This window comes from Vipera ursinii, assembly GCF_947247035.1.
Source record: "Vipera ursinii genome assembly, chromosome: 1".
NCBI classification, from domain to species: Eukaryota; Metazoa; Chordata; class Lepidosauria; order Squamata; family Viperidae; genus Vipera; species Vipera ursinii.
Window position 1 is genome coordinate 265,273,391 of NC_139512.1, and position 21,939 is coordinate 265,295,329.

Sequence of the window (21,939 nt, forward strand, 5' to 3'; positions counted from 1 at the left end):
ACCCAGGTCCCCATAGCCTTTGGCAAAACCATATTTCCAGGGTCCTTTGAAAAATTAGCATGGTTGGGGCCAACCTAATCTCTGGGAGAAGGATATTGCACTGTGAGGGAGCCAGGGAAGAAAAGGCTGTCTTCCTTGCATCTGCTAGACAACACTCGTTGGCTAAAATGCCTGTCCTGCCAGATTTGATGGGACAAGTAGGTGTGATTAGGGAGTGGTGGACAGGAGCCTCTGGAACTGGGGAAACACATTTTATCTTGCTTGGGTTGCGTTGGAACCTATTGTTCCCCATCAAAAACCCCAGTTTCCCCTTCCTTCCTTCCTTCCTTCCTTCCTTCCTTCCTTCCTTCCTTCCTTCCTTCCTTCCTTCCTTCCCTCCCTCCCTCCCTCCCTCCCAAGCTTACCAGAAAGAAAACACTGAAGACAGGAAAGACTTGTGATTCTGAATTTTTACATCGTTACTATATGCTATTTAAGGAGTTATATGGTCACCATAGAATAATCAATGTCCTACAGTTAAATATGTGGAAATCCCATCTGTCCCTCCTTTCCCCTGCTCTCTTGCCTTGATTGTTTTTTCTGGTGGCTAGAAGTAAATTCACTTCTTCCCTGCTATAGACTGGGGAAGAAGAAAAGTATGATTTTGGGGGGAGGGAGCATATTTTTAAAAGCTAGTCTGTTTTTAATTCAGTAAATGAAGTCCTATGGGAAGTGCTTGTTTGAAGAGTACATACAAGCTTCAAATACTGGGTTAATTCCCTTCGGTTTGAAAAATTTAACCATTTTAACTTAGTAGCCCAATGTTCAGTGCTTTTTATCATGTAAACAGAAGATTTTTAAATCCAAGGTCTGTCCACCTATAACTGGTTGGTCCAATGATGATACATTTCATCTTTTCAAATGGGTATAGTATTTATATTATGGTCTACTAAACAATTATGGCATGCAGTAATGCCACTACTTTCAAACATTCTCATCCATCTCTGTCACTGCTAGAGATTTTGGAGTCCCTTTCATTTCTCTCTCTGGAAGAACTAAATAATAATATCCAGCAGCATTGAAAGCTCTCAGGAACATTAGAAGTTAAAAATTGGCTTTGCTGTGATTAGTCTGTGTGTGTGTGTGTGTGTGTGTGTGTGTGTAGTGCACGCGCTACCCATTTCTATTCAGTTGGAAAATGAAGGAAGCAGGCAACTGTGGGTAGGAAAATCTGGCTCTATGAATTGAGCAGTGGTAAACTTCTGAGTAGGCACTGTACTTTATATAATTGGTAAGGGTTTTACAAATGGGAAGAGATTATGTTTGAATTACTCATTCCAAAACTCAGTGCCAACCGAAATACTATCATGTATTACCTGCTATTGGATGTCACCTGTCAAGTCTTGTCAAAGGCTGCCTGCTACATGTTACATACCATTAAATAGTGAATGCCAGCTGTTAGGTACTATCAAACGTTTAGTGCTTTGACAAAAAAAGGTGGAATCTATTCTAATGCTGACTCTCAATTCTTCATAGCTTTTCTGTTTTGCTCACAAATATTCAACTTCGCTGAGGGCAATCCCAAAGGTGAAGTTATCATTATTAACAGACTTCCTATTAGAAAGTAGAGCCAGTTTGGTTTAGAGTAGTGATTCCCAACCTTTTCTTCACCACGGACTCCCTTTAAATACCTTTTGTGGTCATGGAGCATAGCCACGGACCCCCAAGACTTAAGGTTTAAATTATAATGTTTCTTCAAGTCTTCGCAGACCCCCCCCCATGATGACATCATGGCCCCCTAGTGGACCACAGGTTGAGAATCACTGGTCTACTGGTTAAGGCACCAAACTAGAAACTGGGAGATCCCAAGTTCAAGTCCCACCTAAAGCTAGCTGGGTGACTTCACAGGATTGCTGGGGGGGGGGGAGGAAGAGGAAGAGGAAGGAGTATTAAGTATATAATGTATGCTCATTACCTTGAGTTTTTTTAAAAAAAAATAAAGGTGGGGTATAAATGAAGTGGAAACACTGCTGAAAAACTTGTCCTCTTTCTCATCCTCCTCTCACATGACAGAACCATGGTTCACCTACCTCTCATTCCCTAAATGTTAAGTTTGCTCACTTGAGGGACTAGGCGCCAATATTTGCTCTGAGCGACATGCAGTTTTATAATAAATGAGGAGACAATTTACTCTAAGCTATCTTTTTGACCCTATTGTCTTTATAGTTAGTAGCTTTCTGATGATTAATGAACAAGAAAATAGAAATCTAAGTCCATACAAAATCTAATGATTTCTAGCCAGTGCTGCGTAACAGAGTGAGTGCCTGTTACTCGTCCCAGCTTCTGCCAACCTAGCAGTTTGAAAGCACGTAAAAATGCAAGTAGAAAAATAGGGACCACTACGGTGGGAAAGTAACAGCGTTCCGTGTGCCTTTGGTGTCTAGTCATGCCAGCCACATGACCACAGAGACGTCCTCGGACAAGCGCTGGCTCTTCGGCTTTGAAACAGAGATGAGCACTGGCCCCTAGAGTTGGAAACGACTAGCACACATGTGCGGGGGAACCTTTACCTTTACTTTTAAGATTTCAATTGGTACTGGAATCAGTGATCGAACTAGGGACAGTAAATCTAAACCTGCTCACACTTCTCTGGCTACCTACCTGTTGCCACTGGCTGTCATTGCAGGATTTTAATTTCATTTTATCTAATTTAATCTGGCTACTCATTCCACAAGACTGGAGCCCAGTATTCAGTGGTCTGTAATCATGTAAATGGAAGATTACTCAGATTGGTTGACATATAGGGCAGTAATTCTAGGAAAAGCTCAAAAGCCTACCTGGTAGGGAAAATTCTAGCTGACTTTCAATTCTTTAGGAGACATGGAAGTGCATATTTGCAACATTTCCCTGGCTTTTTCACCAACACTTTAGCCCTGTCCTAACTACCGTTGATTTTTTAAAAAATCCTGAAAAGATGGAAGGGATGGATGGCATTTGCATTTAATGCAAACTACAGAAATAGTCTAAGACAAAAACTGCAACATCACAATACAAATCTTAGTATTCTATATTTAGTATTCAACATTGTCCTGATGTCAGGAAAGATATTTTGTCACTTGCTCCCTGTCCCCCCCGCCCCCGCCACCCTTGGTTGTTTATAGTACATGGGAATAATATGAATCCCATCTTAAGAAAAAGAAGTAGGTGGAACTTTATATATATGTTTTCTGGACATGCTTCTTTTCTGTTTTGAGAACTTTCACGTTCATCCTGTATAGTAGTCTATGGCACTTTCCATCAAACACATATAGAATACCTCACACAAACAAGGTTGTGATCTCATTTTTTAGGATTTCAGAGTTTTGATTAATGTTTTAAATAAGTGTATAAACTGTGTGGTCCCCTTCATGGATTACTGCCTTGTCGTGGCGAAGGGGCTTGCGTAATTCAATGAAGCTATGAGCTATGCCGTGCAGGGCCACCCAAGACGGACAGGTCATAGCCGAGAGTTCTGACAAAACGTGATCCACTGGAGAAGGAAATGGCAACCCACTCCAGTATCTTTGCCATGAAAACCCTATGGACAGTACCAAAAGGCAAAACGATATGACGCTGGAAGATGAGCCCCTCAGGTCGGAAGGTGTCCAATATGCTACTGGGGAAGAGCAGAGGGCTAGTACTAGTAGCGCCAGAAAGAATGAAGCGACTGGGCCAAAGCCGAAAGGACGCTCAGCTGTGGATGTGTCTGGTGGTGAAAGGAAAGTCCGATGCTGTAAAGATTTTTTCTCCATAGGAACCTGGAATGTAAGATCCATGAATCAAGGAAAGCTGGACGTGGTGAAACAAGAGATGACAAGACTGAACATCGACATCTTAGGTATCAGCGAACTAAAATGGACAGGAATGGGTGAATTTAATTCAGATGACCATCAGGTATACTACTGCGGACAAGAATCCCTCAGAAGAAATGGAGTAGCCTTCATAGTCAATAAAAGAGTAGGAAAAGCAATACTAGGATACAATCCTCAAAATGACAGAATGATCTCAGTTCGAATCCAAGGCAAACCATTCAATATCACAGTAGTCCAAGTCTATGCCCCAACCACCAGTGCTGAAGAGGATGAAATTGACCGGTTCTATGAAGCCCTACAGCACCTTATAGAACTAACACCCAAAAATGATGTCCTTATCATCATGGGGGATTGGAATGCTAAAGTAGGAAGCCAAAAGATAAGCGGAATAACAGGCAAGTTTGGCCTTGGAGTACAAAATGAAGCAGGGCACAGGCTGATAGAATTTTGTCAAGAGAATACGATGGTCATAGCAAACACTCTTTTCCAACAACCCAAGAGACGGCTCTACACATGGACATCACCAGACGGTCAACACAGAAATCAGATTGACTATATGCTCTGCAGCCAAAGATGGAGAAGCTCCATACAGTCAGTAAAAACAAGACCAGGAGCTGACTGTGGCTCAGACCATGAGCTTCTCCTTGCAAAGTTTAGGCTTAAACTGAAGAAAGTAGGGAAAAGCACTAGGCCAGTCAGGTATGAATTAAATCATATCCCTGTTGAATATACAGTAGAGGTGACAAATAGATTTAAGGAATTAGATCTGATAGACAGAGTGCCTGAAGAACTATGGACAGAGGTTCGCGACATTGTACAACAGGTAGCAACCAAAACCATCCCAAAGAAAAAGAAATGCAAGAAAGCAAAATGGCTGTCTGAGGAAGCTTTGCAAATAGCTGAGGAAAGGAGGGAAGCGAAAGGCAAGGGAGAAAAACATAGATATGCCCAATTGAATGCAGAATTCCAGAGAATAGCTAGAAGAGATAAGAATGCCTTCTTAAATGAACAGTGCAAAGAAATAGAAGAAAACAATAGAATAGGGAGGACCAGAGATCTTTTCAAGAAAATTGGAGAGATGAAGGGAACGTTTAATGCAAAAATGGGCATGATAAAGGACCAAAATGGTAGGGACCTAACAGAGGCAGAAGAGATTAAGAAGAGGTGGCAAAATTACACAGAAGAACTATACAAGAATGAGCTTAACGTCCCAGATAATCACAATGAGTTGGTCACTGACCTCGAGCCAGACATCCTAGAATGTGAAGTGAAGTGGGCCTTAGAAAAGCTGAGCAACAACAAAGCTAGTGGAGGTGACAGTATTCCAGCTGAGCTGTTCAAAATCTTAAAAGACAGTGCAGTAAAAGTGCTACACTCAATCTGCCAGCAAATTTGGAAAACTCAACAGTGGCCACAGGATTGGAAAAGATCAGTTTACATCCCAATTCCAAAGAAGGGCAGTGCCAAAGAATGTTCAAACTATCGCACCATTGCACTCATTTCTCATGCTAGTAAAGTCATGCTTAAAATCCTACAAGCTAGACTTCAGCAGTATGTGGATCGAGAACTACCAGAAGTACAGGCAGGATTTCGAAGAGGCAGAGGAACTAGAGATCAAATTGCCAACATACGCTGGATCATGGAGAAAGCTAGGGAGTTCCAGAAAAACATCTACTTCTGCTTCATTGACTATGCTAAAGCCTTTGATTGTGTGGATCATAACAAACTGTGGCAAGTTCTTAAAGAGATGGGAGTACCAGACCATCTTATTTGTCTCTTGAAAAACTTATATGCGGGTCAAGAAGCAACAGTGAGAACTGGACATGGAACCACTGATTGGTTCAAAATTGGGAAAGGAGTCCGGCAAGGCTGTATACTTTCGCCCTGCCTATTTAACTTATATGCAGAGCACATCATGAGAAAGGCAGGGCTAGATGATTCAAAAGTTGGAATTAAGATTGCCGGAAGAAATATCAACAACCTAAGATACGCAGATGATACCACTCTAATGGCAGAAAGTGAAGAAGAACTAAAGAGCCTCTTGTTGCGGGTGAAGCAGGAGAGTGCAAAACTTGGGTTGAAACTTAACATTAAGAAAACCAAGATCATGGCATCTGGCCCTCTCAGTTCCTGGCAAATAGATGGGGAAGAAATGGAGGTAGTGACAGATTTTATTTTCCTGGGCTCCAAGATCACTGCAGATGGGGACTGTAGCCAAGAAATTAAAAGACGCTTGCTCCTCGGGAGGAAAGCCATGGCAAATCTAGACAGCACACTAAAAAGCAGAGACATCACCCTGTCAACAAAAGTGCGTATAGTCAAGGCTATGGTCTTCCCAGTTGCAATGTATGGCAGTGAAAGTTGGACCATAAGAAAGGCTGAGCGCCAAAGAATTGAGGCCTTTGAACTGTGGTGCTGGAGAAGACTCCTGCGAGTCCCTTGGACTGCAAGGCGATCAAATCGGTCAGTCCTAGAGGAGATCAATCCTGACTGCTCTTTAGAAGGCCAGATCCTGAAGCTAAAACTCAAATACTTTGGCCACCTAATGAGAAGGAAGGACTCACTGGAGAAGAGCCTAATGCTGGGAAAGATTGAGGGCAAGAGAAGAAGGGGACGACAGAGAATGAGGTGGCTGGATGGAGTCACTGAAGCAGTAGGCGTGAGCTTAAATGGACTCCAGAAGATGGTAGAGGACAGGAAGGCCTGGAGGAATGTTGTCCATAGGGTCGCGATGGGTCGGACACGACTTCGCAGCTAACAACAACAACAAAACTGTGTGGTATATCACATTTTGGAGTAGCACTTTCCTTGTTTTTAATTTATTGATCAATAAAAAGGCAACAATGAAGCCTATTTTATTTTCTGCCCCGTTGTATGCTTCAGCCTTCCAGTGAAAGTCTCATTAACTGATGTCATCAGCCTCTGATTATTTTTACACTTTGTCTGACAGACACTTCTGGAAATATCTCCAAGTTTTACATCGTCAGCAGAGCTTCCAAGCTAAGTTCCTTACATATCTTTAAATACTGCTAAGCTGACTGGCATTTACTCATACTCCCCCACTCCACCATAAGAATCATGGGGTCTGTCTTGGCAAGAATTATTGTTTTTTAATTGAACAGCTGTCCTCTAAAATGTAAGCTTATCTGGCTCTTTCAAGGAGGGGAAAAAAGCAGGTAAAAATTAAAATCTGTCTCACTAACTGGAAGAAAATGCTTTATAAACAATTGAAAGTTCTTTTCCTACTTATGGTGTGACATTTCCACAAAATGTTTAATTGCTTGTATGAACCTAAAGGGTTATGTTCTTTTTTTAAGCTGCATGTGCTCTGCCAAATACTAGCTTGGACATGCTGTGAGTGGTTTTTTGGGTCATCAACAGCTCATGCTATTTTAAGCTCCATCACTCTGGTAGTTGCAATTAATTTCAGTGATCCTGACAATCATAATGATGGTTGCACTTGTTTCTGATAAGGCTGTCTTAAGAATCATTCTCTTGAAGAACATACCGCTTGGGATTTTCACGTACAGAATGCAGCATCTGATCACAGAGCAAATATATGAAGAATAATTATCCCAGGGAACACATACGTGACTTGGATTAAGAACTAGTGGAAGTGCACCAATACAGCACATTCAGCTTTCATGTCACAGTTCATACCCTGTAAAATCTATAGGTTACAATCTGGAAGTCTGTCATTTTAATACCTTCTCTTCTTCTTCCATCTGTGCTGGATGTTCTCATTTGATTTTCTTGCTAGTTTTTGCTGTTATCTCTCCACCAAAACTATTTTTGATGAATAAGCATAAACAAATTGCTCTTCCACTTTTTTCCACCATCCAAATCCAGATTTTGAAGTAGGTTTGGAAACCAGGGTTAAGAAAAAACGTGACAAATGTTTTGATTATTCCTGATGTAGATATAGTGCTAAAATGTATTCAAGACCACTTGAAGAATCAAAGGAGGAATTTATACTATAGAAAGAAGATGGGGAGAGGAGTGTCTGTTTTTTCCCCCCTCTTGTCTATAAAAGGTTGCAAGGTGCAAGGCATCTGTCCCATATGCCATCTGCATGGTTTGGTTCCCCTAAATCTTCAAATTTAATCTCTGTGTTTTGCTTAGTAGATATTTAATTTCTTCCCGTTCCCATATTCTTATCTAGCTATTTACATTCCCATAGAACCTGGAATCAATTGTGTATTAATAAAGTTATTCTGTATATATTCCTTTCATAATTAAGTGATCATACTCTACCATGCATACTGAATGTTCCATACAGACATTTCTCTCATTACAATGCTTTTATATTTCTTATGGCAAATATACAAATTCCTTGTTATGTTGGCATAGAATCATTGTGGAGAATGTATGGCTATTATCTCTGTATTTATGAAGCCAATCAAGTCCACTGAATTAATTGATTGAACATTTCATTTTTTAAATCCACTCTTTCTACTATAAAGTTCATGGTAACTTCCTTACCCCTTTTCCCCTTTCTATTTTTCACAAGAAAACAAGATGTGAAAAGCTTTTAAAAAGCATAAAAAATTCAGAGTTAAGAAGAAATGTAATTAAAACTGAAAACAAAAGAGATAATGAAGGCATATTCTCTCTCACACACATATGTATATTCTAAAACATCTATATTCACTTTTTCTATCCAGAACAAATTCAGTTTCTATCCAGAACAGCTGTAGAGACAAAGAAAATCAGCTAAGAACTCTCATCTAAAATCATCAGATTTCAGTAAATGTGTAATTTGCTGTGGGATTTACAAAACTCTTTCTTATTAGGTTTTCAGGCACAACAGTTTCTCACACTTTTAAATATGACTGATCTAATGAAATGCTTTAGTTTCCCAGCAACTAAACAGTTACCAACAATTTCTTAGATTACATAATTTTATGCCTTAAAAAGTACAGATTCAATAATATATCAATATCAATATCCATTATGAAAAGTTTTTGGGACATTTTCTCAAGATCTTCTTTTCAACCCAAAGAAATCTCAATCCTTTCAACTAGGACAGACTAATTGAGCATTATCATTTGGTAATAATAATGCATATTTTTTTCATCTTTATTAACACAATTTAGAAAAGTGTAAATTTAGTAATATGCATTGGCTCTTTTCAGTTCTTTTCATGGTTAATCCCAATTGCCTGCCACAGGAAATTTAAAGGAAATTCTGGGCCACAAAGAAGTTCAATGAGATTCATCCTATTCAAAATTCCAGCATTTTAAAGATTTTTAAGAGAACCACAATGCTTTATATGAGTTTCAGGTAACACTCATGGGATCACTCTTCTATTAAAAGAAGTGAATATATAATATTTTTCAAATAATAGTCTTAACTTTTTATCCTCATAACAATCCTGTGATATAGTCACTGGCTTTTCTCCAACTTTGTGGTTTAATGGGGATTTGTACCCATTTCTTTTTTCTAGCCTGGCACTTTAATTTCCACATTACATTGGTTTTTGTTTTTTCTCCCTTTATACATTGTATTATATCCCACAGTTTCTCAAAGGTCTTTGGAATCAATTTCCAGCTTACCTGTTTTATGACATTATAAGGTCTGGAGGCTGATTTATTACTAGCTTTATAGCACTTATTTGAAACTGAGGCAAATCTTTACACAGTCCATTCCTAATTTTATGGGAAGTCTCACTTCATTCTGCCTCTCGCCATGGCTCACTTGCCACAGCCAACTTGCCTTGGCCAACTCACTGCTGCCAACTCTTCATGGGACAATTCGCCACAGCCAACTCACCGCAGGACAACTTGCTGCAGGACAAAAGTTACATAATATCTAAGAAATGGTGGAATAGAATCATTAAAGAAAGGATGCAAAAGGAGGGACAAAATGAAATGTAAATGACAAAATTAAAATCATTTTTAAATTACTTTAAATAATTAAATAAAATTGTTGAATTATCCCACAGTAAGTTGTCCTACAGTGAGTTGGCCATGGCGTGCTGGCTGCAGTGAGTTGACCATGGCAAGTTGACAGCTGTGAATTGTCAGCTGTGAGTTGGCTGCAGCAAATGAGCCATTCCACTTGATTCTCCTTGTAAGTATCTACATTTCAAGACTGGAACCCATGAAGGTGATGGGACTATGGAATGGAAAATGTGAAAGATGGAAAGATCCAAATATTTTTTCCCCCTGCTTTTCATATTCATTTTATCTTCCCAAACTCGATTTTAGCTCATGCTGAATTATAGCAATTGCCCCATCACAGTTCTGGATGGGGATTTCAACCCTGCTATTCCATGCTTTAACCACAGCATATTTAAGTTGAAGTGATTTCATTAAGTCTTTCTTTGTTTGGACTAAAATGCTTATGGTTAATTCTCTTATAGTGATACTTTATGTGTTTAGTATTGTTATATTCTAACTACTTTATAATTAATCTTAATATCCCAACAGGTGTTTTGGCTTTTGTGTTTCTCTGATACAACGAATGTCTATTTTCAGTATGAAAATATTTTGGGGGGGGGAGCTCTGAAATTTTAAATAAGAAAAGTGATTTGGTAAGAAGGCAAAACTGTATTAATTTTCATAAACAGAAATTTAGTTATACAGTTCACCATTTGAACAAAATTCTATGCACAGTCATTATTAATGCATGTCCATCAGAAAATATTTTGCCATTAGCATTGTGGGCAATTGCACAGGGAGAAGGAAATGAAACCTGAACCAGTTTGGTCTAGTGGTTAAGGCACTAGACCAAACTAGAAAGCAAGAGGCTATGAGTTCAAGTCCTGCCTCAGCCATAGCTAGCTGAGTGACCATGGGCCAATCACTCTTCCTCAGTTCAACCGATCTCACAGGGTAGTTGTGGGGAAAACAGGAGGAGGAAGTATGTTGGCTACGTTTACCCCTTGAGTTACGTGTAAAAATAATAAAGGTGGAATACAAGTGAATGAATAACATCATGATATAAACTCCATCCTTTTCATACTTAAGTGCATGCAAGTATGAATTAATAGAGTTTGTACTGTAATTTGCAATATATATTTAATCATCCTGGCATCATTGTGTTTAGGAACACATGTATATGATTAGAGTAAGCCTCTGGTCAGAGGAAGCTTCCAAGAAATCTTAAAACTGTGGTATGAATTTGTTTATTGCATTAATCAAGTACAAAATTCTGATCCCATAGGAGCTATGATGGCTCTTTCAGCAACATTTAATAATACTAACTGGATATAATTATTGATGTCTTGGTTAGACAAGTATCACGCATATAGCTTTGGCACGATGTTTGATTCAATATTTATGGATGGTAAGGCATACATGGAAAGATACTACATATTTGCAGAAATATCTATAATATTCCGTATTGTGTATGGAATAATATTTATTAAATATTTATGAATCTATATGCCAAATATTCTGCTTAGCCATATCTCTCAAATACGAGGCGAGTTCAGCTGATGAAATAAAGGGTCAAGGTATATAGCTGTCACTAGAGTTTCATAAAGAAAATCTCTTCCATATTATTGACTTCTTGGGCCTTCTTGTGTCTGTTTTTCAAAGAGATGCTGTGAAGAAAAGAAACTCGTATAGCACATTCTATTCCAAATATTCTATTACATGACCCTCCATGAGAAATGAATTTTCAGAATGAATTTGCTTGTCAGTCGATACATTTCTACTGAAGCAACTTTACTTTGCCAAGATTTTTTGGCAGGTACAAAACTAACTGGAATGTAGCTAATTATATATTCTCTCCCTGTGTAGTAGAAAGTGGACTGAACAACTATGCAGGAAGATAAGAAAGAAGTAGGAAGCAACGGTTTGGTTTACTCTATTAGGCAATATTTCCAAGAGACCAATAATATTTTTCTGTATGAATGTAGTTTTTTCAAATAGATTAGCTTTCTTATATACAGGAGAAAGCAACATTTTCATAAAATTATGCATCTGATACAAAGTATCACTTGTTTATATAAAGTTATATGCTAAATGGCATATTGTCAATCTTAAATAAGCATAAAGAAAAATATGTACATACTCAGAAACATATCATATGAATTCATTTATTTTTCCCTGCTTGCATTCAGAACTAATAAGTTTGTGATAAAATAAAAAATCCTTGACAAAAATGCTTGGCAGTTTCTAGTGACCTTACTAAGACATATTTTATTATAGTAACACATTAAATTGATCTTGAGTAAAGAGCTTTTGGGCAGTTTATAGTCCAATGAGCAGGCATTTGCCTGCACACACATACTGTATATCTCTTCTATAAACCAGTCATTGAATTTCATTGACAAACTGAAACTGAAAAATGGATGCACAAAATAACCATTTGTTTCCCAGAATGTGAACTACAAACTTCTTGTCTACTGTTTCAACATTTCACTTTTCCTCCTAATGTGTTTACTCATTTGTGCGTGTATGTGGTAAATCTATGAATGAACAAATGCTTCTTTTTTAAAAGAAAAACATCTTTTTGAAACAAAAACAAAAGCAAAACCCCAAACCAAATGATCTCCTGAATTCCATAATCCATATTTCAGTTTGTATACAGTGGTTAGACAACATTTTTGCTGAGCGATAAAAGCAAATGCTTGGTGCCAAGAGGAAATGATCTCTCTGAAAGGAAATGATAGGTTGAATAGCTTTGGCTATATTTTTTCCTCTAAATACTTGGTTTAAAGCCATCTCTGTTATCCTTGTCAGAGTAAAGATATCCATTGAGACTGAAAGTGTCATGAGGTCATCTCAAGAAAAATTAAACCAACCTTTCTATAGTTCTATGGAGTCACAAAAGCAAATATTTTCTTCAGCCAAGACAATAATTTGTAGACACCCAGGTCCAGTGAGGTGGATCAAAGCTATCCTTACAGAAAATATTTATAAAAAAATAAATATTTAAAATTATTAAAATTGTTTAAAATAATTTAACTAAATGTAATGATTTGATTAAGTGATGAATTTCCTAAATCTATATCCACTTGCCTGGGAGAAGGTTTCAATGAATTTAATGGCACTTGAAAGACCAGTTCTATTATTAGGTTGATTCAATTAATTGCTTCAGACAACTCAATTTAGCAATCAATAACAGCACTCTTGGACTGTTCCCTGCTGCTGGTCAACAAAAATGTATACAGTATCAAGTCTGTCTGCAGATGTACTATTATAATGCTTGCCATTGAAACTGAAATACTGATTTGTGGCCAGTTCAGTTTTGTCCTATATATTTTGTGCTAATTGAATCTTTCTTTGAAGCTGCTGACAAAGTAGCATCTTAAAATGTATAGAAAAACATTATTTTATACTCTTGTCTCTTGGGATGGCTCTGCCTTTAAGTATGCATGCATAAATATTGTACTATGAGATATATTTGATTGGATTTTAGCCCTAGTTGATAGGTCAATTTGGCAATGATCTAAAATGAATGAATGAACCTTTATTGTCAAAGTACAACCATGTATACATTGAGATTGGCTGAGCCTCCCTTCATGCCCCCACCCCCAACTTACAGTGACACAAACCTTCCATCTTATTACACCATGTGAGCTAATTGCACAACACCCCAGCCTCGCAAGTCAATCATGCATAAAGTTTATAAAATTATATCCCGTTCAAAAGCCTAACAGCCCATGGATAAAAGCTGTTCTTCAGCCTGTTGGTACGGCTGGCTAAAACAGAGTTTCAAGCTAGTTTAATCATAATTACATGGAAACAAATCAATTTAAATATATTGGACATATTAAGTAAGTATAGCACTCAGGACAATTTAGTGAATTAAATCATTTTTTTTAATTCTGTAGTGAATCATGTTTTTATCTTCCAGCAATACTGCATTCAGAACTTGTTGCCTAAAGGGGACGAAAAGCAGGACGAAAACCAAAATATTCACTGGGACAAACTGGAATGAGAAAATTAAGTAAAGTATTTTGATATTCCTGCTTAAAAGGTTGTAAATAACACTAGATAAATATACAAACCAAAATCCTTGGAGGCAAACGAAATGCAATGCTACCTAAATCTATAGTGGAGTTTGTGTTGACTACTGACTACCTTATTGACCTCCACATGATCTTACACCCTATACCTTTAAGTTATTTTTTGTTGTTTTCTCATTCTTTAAGACTATTGAATATTTATACTGAAAAGTATTTCTGAAAGAAAAGTGTAACTCACTGAATTATCGTGTGTACCAAACAAAATTTTAATTTTACATTAATGCTTTGCCTGAAATCATGAAAATAAAATACCCATTTTCTTCTGCTTTTTCCAAGTACAGTTTATGTCCCTCTTTGGCTCTCTTTGAATTGTTCTGCAGCATTTGATATTTATCAAAAAAAAAGAAAAGAAAGAAAAAAAGAAAAAGAAAAGAAACCCAGTCAGTTCTTGATGTTCCGTCTGAAAGTTAAGACTGCAGCTGTGCCACATTTGACATTCACTTACGTCTCTCAAGAGGATATCCCTTGTCTCAAATTGGGTCTCTAAAGAGCTACTTTATTTTTCTTCCTGCTGTTCCATTTCCAATTATTAGTAATTGTGGCATTGAAACTCTTCCCAATTGACAAGTAATGCTTTGGAATCAGACCTATGGGAGCTTTTAGTTATTGAGAGGTTTTTAGTCATCCAAATGAATAGTTGAATGACAAGCAGTACTATAGTCCCATATACTCCTCCAATTTTAAAGGCCTAATTGCTAGGAAATGAAAAAGAAGTTAGCTTCTTGACTAAGGATACCTCATGGTATACCCATATATACCCATATGCTTTACCAATAACATAGAGTGCAGTATTGCAGGCTAATTCAGCTCACTGCCAGGAGTTCAACCTTCACCAGCTCAAAGCTGACTCAGCCTTCCATCCCTCTGAGGTTGATAAAATGAGGGCCCGGATTGTTGGGTGCAATATGATAACTCTATAAAGGGCTTACAGAGTGGTATATAAGTCTAAGTGCTATTGCTATTGCTTCTGAGCATGGCTGTAATTTAAAAGTGCTTATTCATAAAGTTTTAAAAGTTATGTTTTCAGAAACACAGAAACCGAATGGGCTTTGCATAAGAGTTTCCTAATTTATATGACACAAAAAGTAAACCAGAGCACATATATACCAGCGGTGGGATTCAGATATGTGAACAACCAGTTCTCTGTGTGGATGCTGCTTCCAGAAGTCCGTTCTAGGCCTGGGCAACAAAAAATTAGCTACTGGTTCTGCCAAACTGGTGCAAAACGGCTGAATCCCACCACTGATATATACCATATAAACTTATATTGACAGGCACTTTTTAATGTACTAATTAAACGTGAAGAAGGAGGAGGAGTTTAAATCTCTTTGGCATATAAAAGCAGTTATAGAATCTGAAAGTCAATAGGAAACATATTTACTTAAACGTATTCATTCATCCAATATTTTACCATTTTATTAATGAGGACATCATGACAGACTATTAACTGCTAACTAAAAATTTATTGGAATCATTACTGGCTGGCTGCTACATTCAGTACATTTATAAACCGTTCAACCTCAGATTGGAATATAGTATCACATGGAGTACCAGAGGATTCTGTTGAGGACCTTGTGCTAGTCAATATTTTTATTAATAATAAAAGGGGTTGAGAGATGGTTATCTGATTTGCAAAGGAGACAACACTAGGAAGAATGGCTAACACTTTGAAAGACAAATATACATGCAATGGAATAGTAGGCTGCAACACTCAGGTTAAAATCATAAGAAAAAAAAAGAAAGCCAATACTGTAGGATTTGGGGTTGGGGAAGGGAACCTAGTTTAGCAGGAATACATGTGAAATGGATCCAGATAGTCTGAGAGATCATTACTTGAGTCAGCAACATGATGCAGTTGCTAAAATGACAAAAAGAATGAAGACAAAAATCAGGTAGCTGTTTTATTCTCTCACTTGGAATAGTGTACATTATACAGTTTTGAGCATTGCAATCTAATGACACCAACAACCTGAATCAAGTTCAGAGGATGACAATAATGGAAATGAAATTCTGTGAGTACTTTTTTAAAAAGAGAGAGAGAGAGAGAGAGAGAGAGAGAGAGAGAGAGAGAGAGAGAGAGAAATTGATATGTTCAGTTTTCAGAAGAGGGAATGGACTTGCTTCCTATTGTTTTAGAGGACAACCAGTAGGTTGAATCTACAAGGAAGATTCATTTTAAATATTATGAGAAATTTCCCAACAATAAGAGCTGTCAATCAATGGAATAGGTTGGCTAACAATTTTTAGCCATATTGTTCTACCACGTCATTGGTGGCCTTCAGAGGCTGCATAGTTCTCTGATAGGCTGAACAGTCCTCTGAAAATGATCAAAAATGCCTTTTCCAAGCGGGAGGCTAGAATCACCTTGGATATAAGGTAGCAAGGTTTTCGAAAATGTCTAGAGTTTTCTGGAATAGGACAACCTACCAATTCTTCAGTCAAACAAACCAAGAGCCAAGGCAATCACAGGAAAAGCCTGTTTCTGGCTCCATCAGCATCTTTGATTAAAACATTATTTCTTGGTTAAGGTGGCAGATCAAATTTCCCATAAGTACTCTTAGTATAACAATAACAGAATTAACATCCTAATAAGCAGATGTAAATTAATAGCACAAGGACACCTGGAATTATTTAATGCAATATGTGTGAAATTATGGAAAATTACAATGAGTATTTTAAAAAAATCATTCTAAAATTCTCCTTTGTTTAAAATCAACTGTATCATCTTCATTTAAAGTGATTTAATTAAAATATAAAATTAATCAGTTAATTAGATTAATTAAAACTACCATCCTTTACCCCATTTACCTGCTATTAAACCCCATTAAGCTCAATAGGGCTTTGTAAACAATACAAGACAGTGTTGTAAGGTACTTCAGATAGAGAAGTTACTTTCACTTGCCAAGTAAATATTGTGGTAAAAAAACATTCCAAGCAATATTTTAACAATTAAAAAGGCATAATCATTTTTTAAAATATTAATGATAAAGAATTACTTTCCTTTATTGTATATCCGACTATTATTATGTTTGGTGCTGCTAAATAGCAGAAATGACCCTGCTTAACTCAACTTCTGTCTATTTTGAACTTACGAAAACTAATGATGCTTCTTAAAGAAAAACTGAATCGCACATTAGAAGTTCTATTCAAAATGCATGCTTAAGTGCTGTAAGACAATGGAGAAAAGTAATGGCAACCAATCTGGGTGCAGCAAATAAGCATATGTTAAATAAATAAATAATACATTTAGTAAAACTCAATTTGTTTGAAAGTTTAAACTCAGTTCACAGAAAGCCATTTATTTAGAAATCTAAACCACTTAGGATTTATGATTAAGGCTGATTTTAATATTTGCTTAGGTATTTATAGTATTGTACAAAATTAAATATTCAATGTTTAAACTAAGCTTTAATAAAACAGGCATATCTGAAAAATTTACAGTATGTAATTCCCAAAGTTGGGAAAAGGTAGTATATAAACTCCATAGAAACAGTTTATGATGAATTATTGAATAAGGTGCATATCTTCATCTATAGCTGCTGGTATTTGAGATGGGTCAAGCCAATTTTGATCCATCTCAAAAAGATAAGCAAGGTCAGACTAATGTAGTGTTTGAATAAGCAAATTTTCAGGCAATCCCAGGACGGTTGTTGGACTATGACATTAAAAACAAAACAAAACTGGAAGCAAGGAATGGTAAGTAACATTATTGTTGCCATTATTGTTGTACATGAAAGTCATCAGAAGTGAAGGCTGCTTTGTAAGAAATCTAATACTTAGCTACCTTTCTTCATTTTATCTGACAGCTGAAACAGAAATAAAAACAACCTATTCCATTTTACTTTGTTGACATTTGAGCCTCTGAAACTCAGGTGAGATTCTCAGTGTATGGACTAACACAGTGTGATGAAATTGCTGGCTGGGCAGAACAAATAAACAAAGAACCTGTTCTGGGCAGGAATAAGAATTTCATCAAAAGACATTGTGGTATATCACATGAGATCTGAGCATGTCTGTGGTCAGAGAGACAAGAATCTTGGCAAAGCAAAAAGCTTGTGTTATTAGGGATTCCCAAATCATTCTATAACAACTACAAATTGAGAATTCCTTGTCATGTTTGTTGCATTATTTCCTTCCATCCAGCTGAGACGTATACTTGCGGCTAATTCATACTTGAGTCCAGGGGTCTTCAAACCTGGCCCTTTTATGACTCATGGACTTCAATACCCAGAATTCCTCAGCCAGTGTGCCTGGCTGAGGAATTCTGGGAGTTGAAGTCCATGAGTCATAAAAGAGTCAAATTTGAAGACCCCTGCTTTAGTCATTCTTATGGAGGAGCTGCAAACCCAGGTTCAGTAACATGGTGCTCAGGTAGGGGGGGGGAAGCAATTGAAACTATAGTCCATGGAACAAATTTATGTCTCCTCATCTTCCTCCTTATCTTTGGTGCTTTTAGTTGTAAGATAAATACAGCTTCCATTCTGAAAAGTGTTGCAAACCTAAACTAACAAGCCATGGACTTAAAGTGAAACAGTGATGATAGATAAGCTTATTCATTTCGCAATAATCTTTCTGTCTTACCTGAGATCACACACAATCTGGAAAATGTTGGCTTAAAGATGTAATTTTAAAATACATTTTTAAAAGGGGAAAAAGATATTTTCAACAAATGAAAGTAGAGGTTTACTACACACTTTATTGACTAGGCACAAAGAAACATCTACCAATATGTTCAAGATTAATAATTTATTTGTTGCTTTGTTTGTTCCTACTAATCAGTGATGACTCTTGGCAACTGCCTAAAAAAGTCCCTGAAATTTCTTGACAAGAGTTCAGAAGTGGTTTGCCATTGTCTATATTTATGCGTAAAGTAGGACTATAACTCACCATTTCCCAGTTTCTAGGCTGGGGCCTTAATCCCTACACCAGGGGTCTTCAACCTTGGCCCTTTTATGATTTGTGGACTTCAACTCCCAGAATTTCTCAGCCAAGCTTGCTGGCTGAGGAATTCTGGGAGTTGAAGTCCACAAGTCATAAAAGGGCCAAATTTGAAGACCCCTGATTTATGTCAATGCTACCAATCATATCAAACTTTAGTATTATACAATAAGAAATTATTGGCTTTACCTTATTATATACCCTCTGAAGTGAAATGTTGAACAGTATAACCAATTTTAGGGCAATGCAATTTCAGGAAATGCTGAATGTATTCCAAAGACCAACACCTTTGTGCCTATACTTACATTAGGGAAGTCTCTTGCATGTTATTTCCATGGACTACCTAAGCAGTTGTTTCTGAGACATTCACAAGATAAGTAATGTCACCCACTCATGCTTATTTGTCCTCTGGCATTTGGCAATCATTGAAAACACCACTTGACATTTCATTTGTGTTTGCAGTAGCTGATAGGCACTAATAGACTTCTACACACACACACACACACACACAAAGAGTTTGCCTTCTTGGTTTTGACTGAATGTTTACATCCAACTCGATTGTTGGCTCACTCTGAAATCCATATGGGATAGGTGGGGAAACCACGTGCCTAGACTGCTATCTGGTCCCATGCTTTCAAACTGAAGAAAAGCAAACTAACTGAAGCAAACCTCCTGGCAGAACTGATCCACTTCCAGAGGCGGCCAGTGATGACTTTTCCAAAACGAAGTGAGCAGCTTGCAACTTGCAAGAATCCGGACATTCGGAAATTGGCTAGTGGCCCTGCAGTTAACAACTTATTTAAGAAGAAGCCTCAAGTGATGAATTATATTCTGAACAAATATGGGACTAAAAAGTTCCATTTAGCGTATGAGTAGATTTTAGTGGGATATTGTTATTGGTACTTTGTTTGTACTTATGTTAAAGGGGAGTTAAAGCACATTATGAATTTGGTTAATTGTATATTATGCATAATTTTTATTTAGAATATGATTATTGTAACTATAATCCTGTATTTAGCTCTGGGAAGTGGGGGGGGGGAAGTGGGTGGGTTTGGGGTGGGAGGGATTTGGGGATATATTGTAAAATTTTGTTTTTGTAAAACTCTTTAATAAAAAAAAGAAGAAGAAGCCTCAAGTGAGTTCTCTTACTTTGCTCCGGAGGGGGGGGGGACGAGTGGAAGGGATCAGTGCTTGCTTACCACTGGGCAAGCACGTAGCACAAGTTGATTAATTCAGCGTTTCCCAACCTTAGGAACTTGAAGATGCGTGGACTTCAACTCCCAGAATTCCCCAGCCAGCATAGCTGGCTGGGGAATTCTGGGAGTTGAAGTCCACGCATCTTCAAGTTCCTAAGGTTGGGAAACGCTGGATTAATTGATTCTTTTTTCTTTTTTTTTTTTACTACTCCTCAGGATAGGAAGGCTCCAAAAGAGGGAGCGCATCGGAGGGGTTGAGAAACATCACGCGGGGCCACGGGAAGCAAAGCGACGCAGCGCAGTCCCGCCGGCCAGGGACCGACGGCCTCGCGCGGCACGAGGGGCCAGCGTCCACGTGCCGATTCCCTCCAGCGCCTCGCGACCGACCAATACTCACGCGAGAAAGCAGCCAATGAGAAGGAGCGGCTGTCCGCAGTAAACACCGTCCTTCCCTCCCCTCACCTCGCACTAGGCACGCACGCGTCGACCTTCCGCTGCTTCGGAGCGCCGCTCCCGAACTCGCAACAAGTCGCCGCACAAAGTGCAAAAAGCAACAACAACAACAACAACAACAAAAACCCGGGTTTTTTTGGGGTGGGGGTGGGGAAGCATCTCGCCAAAATTAGGCAACGCGGCGCGAGTTTTTCTTTTTTTACTTTTTTTTTTTTAAAAAACCACCCAACTCCCTCCTCCCTTCAGAAGAAATACTTCTGGGTGTTTAATTTGAACTCGAGGCTGCCTTACCAAAAGAGGAGGGATTTTTTTGTTTTGTTTAAAGACAGAGAGGGGGGGGAGGAAAGGGAGGCGAAAAGCACGAGGGGCAAAACGAGTGGCCCCCCCCTCGAGGAAGTTAAGGATTTCCTTTTTTTTTCTTTTGGAAGTTTTATAATCGGCTGCGCGGTTGAGTAACATTTCTATTTCCCCGCTGTAAATTGGTTGCGTGAAGAAAGACGGGGAGGGGGGAGAAGAGGGGGTATAACGTGGAGAGGGATGTGCCTCCTCTTTTAAAAAGACAAAAAAAAAACAACAACAACCCAAGAGTTCTTCCAAGGCAGGGAACCTTCGTCTTGGAATCGGGGAGAGAATTAATAATACAGAAGGGAGCAGGAGCAGCAACTTGTAAGGATCAAGCGAAGGAGTCCTGGCAGGGGAACAAAACGAAACAAAACAAAACAAAAAAAAAAGGTGAGTACAATCATTCTCTCCTTACCTTTCGCTCCGTTTCTCTTTCCTTCCCTCTCCACCTTCCCCAACCCTCTTCCTTTGCGGCGACGAAAACTGTGGTATAAGGGAAACGGGTCTCTTGGTCCTTTGGCTTTAAACCGCGCTTCCCTTTTTTTTTTTTTTTTATTAGAGAAGCACCGCGCGGGAAAGGTTGGCGACCGGCAACTGAAAAGCTGCTTGAACCGGCGGCGCCTCAGTTCAGAACCGAGAGCGGCGGGCTTCCCAAGTCCATTTCGCCCCTTCTCGCGTCACGGGCACCGGGCGGAGAGGGCGCGCGTGTTGTTTGGGTCGCGAGGGGGAAACAACAACAACAACAACAACACGCGAAGTTTTCTCGAGAGGACGGCTCTGTTTTGGGGGCGGGGGGCGGGAGGGCCAACGTGAGGTGGAGGGGCGCTCGGTTGCCGCCCTGGAGCCTTTTTTTTTCCTTCCTTCAGAGGACCGGGGATAATAATCGCCTGGGGGAGAGTAAGGCCTTCGGAACGAAACGCGTCGTTTGAGAAAAGTTCGCCCGGCTCTTTTTGCGCGAGAATTCCCAGTTCGGCCGCCTCTTAAGTGCCATCTCGGGTTTCTTTGCCTCCGTCGCTTGGGTCGCAAGAATAACAAACGTGACATACCGGTAAGAAAGAAAGAAAAAGAAAAAAGAAAAAATCAGACGACTCGCTTCTGATGCCCTGGCTTGTTGCTCCTCGGTTTTCGTGTTCCGTTGCAAAAGGTCGCTTGTTTTTCTAGCCTTGTATTTCTTGACTGGGCTCGGCTGACTTGCTTC

General features: G+C 38.7%; 1 protein-coding gene and 2 long non-coding RNA genes across 5 annotated transcripts in view; 1 reads left to right on the plus strand and 2 right to left on the minus strand.

Moving 5' to 3' along the window:
* The window catches only part of LOC310631544, a 394,516-nt gene that overhangs the window by 166,715 nt on the left and 205,862 nt on the right, over positions 1 to 21,939 (minus strand). The gene's annotated exons all lie outside the window — the stretch shown is intronic.
* Positions 13,652 to 15,836, minus strand: LOC310635385. The gene is made up of 3 exons (XR_014491395.1): positions 15,646 to 15,836; positions 14,065 to 14,126; positions 13,652 to 13,665 (listed from the first exon to the last, which is right to left on the minus strand). It is a non-coding gene; the product is annotated as an uncharacterized lncRNA (long non-coding RNA).
* EYA4 (EYA transcriptional coactivator and phosphatase 4) overlaps positions 21,795 to 21,939 on the plus strand; it is a 108,644-nt gene continuing 108,499 nt past the window's right edge. For all 3 annotated transcript variants that reach the window (XM_083352176.1, XM_083352178.1, XM_083352179.1), the window contains exon 1: positions 21,795 to 21,885. The gene's annotated coding sequence lies outside the window, so the exon portion shown is untranslated. The remainder of the gene's footprint in view (positions 21,886 to 21,939) is intronic.